Raw genomic sequence first — 6012 nt, 5'->3', positions numbered from 1 at the left:
GAAATAAAATATCTAAATTTCCCCCCTTTTTGCGCTGGAAACAGAAAGTAGCTAGGAACCACATGGCGAAGAGAGGAAGGCCATACAGTACTAGGAGGGTGATTTGGTATTCAAACGCTCATGGAGCGTTGACCCGCACAGCCCTCCGCTCAGAATTTGCGCGGGTTTGCAGCGGGATTACGGCAGGATTTGAGCAGGGTTTTGAGCAGATTGGCAGCGGGTTCGGGCGCGGGCTTGAGTGGGTTTGCAGCGGGCTTGAGTGGTTTTGTAGCGGGCTTGAGCGGACTTGTAGCGGGCCCGCTCACCGAGTGGACTTGTAGCGGGCCCGCTCGAGCGGACTTTTAGCGGACCCGCTCAAATGGAATTGTAGCGGACCCGCTCAATCAGTAATGACGGTTGGCTTTCAACAACCTGACGTCGATTAATTACACTTTGATTACTATGTATATGTTTTCAGTTGTATAGTCCATCATAAGTATCAACTATGAGATACAAATTCATATGTGTAATGTATTGCTCATGAAAGCTTTCCCACACCGAAATAAAGTACAAAAAAAGTATGGGAAAAAAGTACTAAAAAAGCATAGAAAAAGTATGCTTTTTTTGACTCAATTTGGAACCGATATTCCAACACGGTTCCAAATTGAGTCAAAAAAAGTACTAAAGTACAAAAAAAGTCTAACAAAAGTATACCTTTAGTACATTTTATTGTTTTCATTAAGTACAGAAAAAGCACAAATATAGTACAGAAAAAGTACATTAAAAGTACAATAATAGTATAAAGTGCACAGGGACAAATTGATGGTGTACTTTTTTTGTGCTTTTATACTTTTTTAGTACTTTTACAGGGAAGTCCATAAAGTACAAAAAAAGTACAAAAGTACAAAAAAAGTATGAAAATGGTACAGAAAAAGCAGGAAATTAGTACTGAAAAAGTAGGAAAAAAGTACCAATAAGGTAGGAAATTAGTACTGAAAAAGTAGTGGAAAAGTAGGAAAAAAGTACTAGAAAAGTAGGAAAATAGTACTAAAAAAGTAGGAAATCTGTACTGAAAAAGTATCAAAAAAGTAGGAAAATGGTATTGAAAAGAAGGAAATTAGGACTGAAAAAGTAGGAAAAAAGTACCAATAAGGTAGGAAATTAGTACTGAAAAAGTAGTGGAAAAGTAGGAAAAAAGTACTAGAAAAGTAGGAAAATAGTACTAAAAAAGTAGGAAATTTGTACTGAAAAAGTATAAAAAAAAGTACTGAAAAAGTAGGAAAAAATTACCAAAAAAAGGGACTTAATTTAATGGTGTAGGAAATTAGTTCTGAAAATATAGGAGATAAGCTTAAATGAGAATACTGCATGCTTAAACAATACATACATCAGTCCCATTCCTAAGAGAAATGCACAATTGTATCAAGTGAAAACAAACATTGAAATACAAGATTAGTTATCCAATCACAATTCCACTGAGTATAATTTCATGCCATAGCAAAGTCTGGATCTAATAAGCTCGAAATTTGTTTAAGGGTGAGGTTAAGGATTTACAGATGGACATCTATGTATAAGGGCAATAACTTTTGATAAATTATTCTATTTTTTTCAAGCAGGAAAACACAATTTTATATCATGTGTATGTAGGAGATCCAGACAAAAAAAATATACCATTCTAAATAAAAAGGGCAATAACATTTGTAAAAATTGTCGAATCATAATTCCTCTTGAGGAAACACAACAAAAAGATGTAAATAAAAAACAATGCATAAATGCATACTGAATACAATGAAGTATGGTATATGCATAATGTTGCTTGCTTAAACTGGTCAAATCCAAGTAAGTGTGAATTCGAAAAATAAAATGTCTGATTCTCTTCATTCCTTTCTTGCTTTATGCGAATCATTGCCCTCAATTCGGACCACAATGCAATATCTTCAAGCTTTCCGTCACTTCAGAATGTACTGCATAATCTGTTGGAAGAAAGAGAAAATTTTAAAATATTTTGTATATCAAAACTTAGAATAATTGTGAAGATTTGTTCAATACAAAAATGTAGATAATTTTCCTTGTATTTGCACCTGATCACTTTACTGTCATTTATTACATGCATGTCTGCTTGGAAGTCTTTTTATCAAGAAAAGCTAGCCACAGGTATACAAGTTTAAAGCTACAACATAAAACTTTTAATTATAAGGATAAGTACTTTAATAAAAATCAAGCTACTCCAGAATTCTCTGACAGTTTGTTTCATCTTAAATTATGCAACTAACTATCAAAATACTCCAAAACACAGATTTTTTTTATTCAATCATTTCTTGAGATCATTTTTTTGTGAATTGATCATGATCATGACATACAACAAATTTTCAATGGATTTTATTGACTTCGTTTTTGAATGTATTTTCTTCAAATTCCATATACTATCCCTTATCAATTTGCAGCATGGACTGCAATGCAGCATATGCTGCAATCATGCTGCTTTTATGCTGGCATCATGCTGCTAGTTTCACAGCATGATTGCAGCATGTGCTGCATAGCAGCATGGTACCATGCTTCTGTACAGCATGTACTGCAACCATGCTTTAAAAATTGAGGTAATTGAATATCTGAACTCTATCATGCTGCAATCATGCTTTGTCGACTTAGTTAATTTATCATATGCACTGTATCATGCTGCAACCATGCTGCAATAACTTTGCCAGTTTGGATATCAAATCATATCATGCTGCAATCATGCTGTGTGGACTTAGTAAATTTATCATATGAAATGCATCATGCTGCAACCATGCTGCAATAACTTTGGCATTTTAGATAGGATCTGTACCATGCTGCAACCATGCTGTATTAACTTTGCCATTTTAGATACAAACTGTACCATGCTGCAATTATGCTGTATTAACTTAGTTAATTTAATGAACTGCACCATTCTTTCATGTATTAACATGAATTGTTTAAGTTGAAATGTGTATATGCTTGGCCATTCTGCATTAGCTTAAAAGGGCATTCCTTTGTTCGGACATCACAAAATTTCTGTGGGTGAAATGTAGGTCCAAGCGAGGATCCAAAATCTAGGACCAAATTTCCCAGGTACCAAGATTAACCTAAACAATTATTAATTAATAAAATAAGATACAGAAAATTAACAAAAGTTGGTATTAGATATTTTAGTATCTTTTTTTTTAATTTTAAATAAAATATAGAAAATTTCCAGGTATCAATGGTGATAACAAAATAATTTTTAATAACATGTTTGTGTTGCAGCATTTCCTTTTTATACTTGATCAGTACCACACATATTTATTTAAAATTCAATAACAATTATTTAAATTAAGTATTTCGTTTATAAGTATGTTCTTTGTTAGTATAACGGTTCACAGCTTTTAAATGTGATATTTTGTCAGCTTTCACTTGTAGTTCTATCTCAGAAGGAATTAACTTAAACATTGATGAATGTTGCAAGTTAGTACATTCGTGTGACGACTTAAAACTCATCCCTATAAAAATTTCATTCAAATTTTCAGTTTAGATCGTTTTTTGAAGAACCAGTATATTGACTTTTGCTTCGATTATACACTTTTAATCGGAGATAGAATCAGTCACTTTATCCAAACACTGACATAAACCAAGACGTTGCCATTTACCATGCACCAGCTTACTACCAGGTAGCCACACATGTAACATGTTCGCCAAAACAAAATCGGGGTCACTCTACCAACAGTTACACATGTGCTTGGAATATCGCTTTTAATTCAATCAAATAAGATTAAAATCACCTGCTCTTTGTCTTTGTATCGCATACTTTCTGGATATATGCGGTGTTAAGATTACATCTGATAATAGCATACGAAATCACGTCGTGTTTGACACAACATTCATCGCTATAAACTCCAATAAACATGTGTCGAACTTATGTTGTCACTCGGACGCTTCCTTGTAAAACGTATATTGAAGTTAAGCGCTGTGATGATCTCGACCTCGACATGAGTTTACTAACAACAGACGATATTCCCGTACTTTAATCTGAATTATTTGAAATCGTGAACATAAAAAGAAAACGTGCATTGGTCGGTTCCTCGTCTGAAAATACATCCATATTAAACAATAGGCGTATGACAGACGAGGCCAAAACCTCTGGTCAGATTACATGTTTATCGTTCGGTTCACCTATGACCTCGTTTGTTTACCTTGCTCCCGAGATGTGACGAGAGTGCTCCTCGAGCTCGTGCGATCTAAATGTGCACGATGCAAGTATTAAATACTGTAATATTTATCTTAAAAGTATGACACAATAGAAGTTTATGATTTAGAATAAAAAACACGCACAAGTAAAAATGAGTCGTGTTAATCTCTGGCAGTAAAATATTTATCCCATGATGCAACACACACGAGTTTAGCGGGAAGTCTGATAGCCATGTTTGAATTCACCGGATGTTTATTTCCAGAAGAAAAGTATAAACAAACACGACGATAGCCTAAAAACGAAGTTTGTTTCCAGTCTTACTGAAGAAGATCGACTTACTTCAAGTTACCGACGAATGAATATCAGCTTTCTCGTTGTTTTTGACGACCGATGCATATTTTTACCGACAAACATCGTTACGAGACAGGGTAAGTTTTAATTATATAATCTTCTTCTCGTTCTGACATCGTTTCACATTATACGACGATGAATTTGATATAGATCTATTCATATCAATAATACCTAATAATTTATTATTTCAGGGTTTTGATGATTAATTTATCACAGATTACACGGCCGAAGGAAACGCAGTACCGATCCATGTGTTACAATCGTAAGTTTTCAATTTTATTTATTTATTATTAACGATCTTCGGCCCGACTTAAATTGCATTTTTCCCCACTCACACAACCCTTGTTATGATTATGACGTACATACGTATTCACAAACAATGGTGAGGAAAATTTGTGTTTTGGATAATGAAACCTTTCGTGAAAGATCTTTACCTCCACATTCTTTTGAGGATCGATGTTTGCAGATTATTGCATCAAATTGAAACGATTAAATGAAATAGGTGAATTAAGATGAATTATAAGTAAGTAACATTGTTTTATGTATAGTATATTGCAGTTTCACATTGATATGAACTGATGGAGAATTCGGGAGTAGCTTGATTTAATTAATAATTAAGTCATCCTGGCAAGTTTTATTTTGTAGCTTTGTGTGGCTGGCTTAAATTTTCTTGATAAAAAGGCTTCCAAAGCAAACATAATGAAAATGATAGCAAAGTGATCATGAAAAGTACATAAGTTAAATACATACATTATCTTCAAAAACTTGACAATTATTCTAATTTTGAAATAAAAGAATATTCTAAAAGTCTTTCTTTCTTCCAACAGAGACTGAGTCTTCATGCAGTACATTCTGGAATGAGGAACACCGCATGCATTAATTGTGGTCCAAATTGATGGCATTGACTTAACACAAAGCAGAAAGGAATGCAGAGAAATGAAGAAGTTTATGTTTCACATTAATTAAGATTATTCGAGATATATGTTATCTGTTGAGGTATACAACATTTCCTTTCATAATAAAAGTGTAAACATTAATATATATACCCAAAAAAATTATGTATATAATCTGAAAATCCTTGTTAGTTATTTGTTGTACTAGCAAAAAATATAATATAGTCGTCTCAAGCTTGGTTGTATTGAAATCCCCGGGGACAGTGACAGAGATATATCACTACAGTACGTGCTACATCAAACAACACACCATTGTTCAAATTGTCAATCAACATTTCATTTAGTCAGTATTTAGAATTGATTCCAAAATTATGATAATCTTTTCACAGTTTATTAGAAATAGGGTTAAATTCGATAGAAGAAGTCATTGACTGTTGCTTGTTTTTGTTTATTTTAAGTTTACGGACACACATGAAAACAGTTTCCAGTACATCTGGGCTACTTCGAGGAAACTACGTATACTGTCTGAAATCAGTCTTGTGCGTCGGTGACAAAATGTATACATATCCTACTATAACTCTGCTGGAAAATATTATTTTGTACTAT

General features: G+C 33.4%; 1 long non-coding RNA gene across 1 annotated transcript; it reads left to right on the top strand.

The window, feature by feature from the left end:
* Positions 1 to 4397: 4397 nt before the first annotated feature.
* LOC117320001 lies at positions 4398 to 5565 on the top strand. Its single transcript, XR_004530903.1, has 3 exons — positions 4398 to 4590; positions 4705 to 4775; positions 5341 to 5565. It is a non-coding gene; the product is annotated as an uncharacterized LOC117320001 (long non-coding RNA).
* Positions 5566 to 6012: the final 447 nt, after the last annotated feature.

The sequence above is a fragment of the Pecten maximus genome, unplaced genomic scaffold (assembly GCF_902652985.1).
Source record: "Pecten maximus unplaced genomic scaffold, xPecMax1.1, whole genome shotgun sequence".
NCBI classification, from domain to species: Eukaryota; Metazoa; Mollusca; class Bivalvia; order Pectinida; family Pectinidae; genus Pecten; species Pecten maximus.
This window is presented reverse-complemented; position numbering and strand designations above follow the sequence as displayed.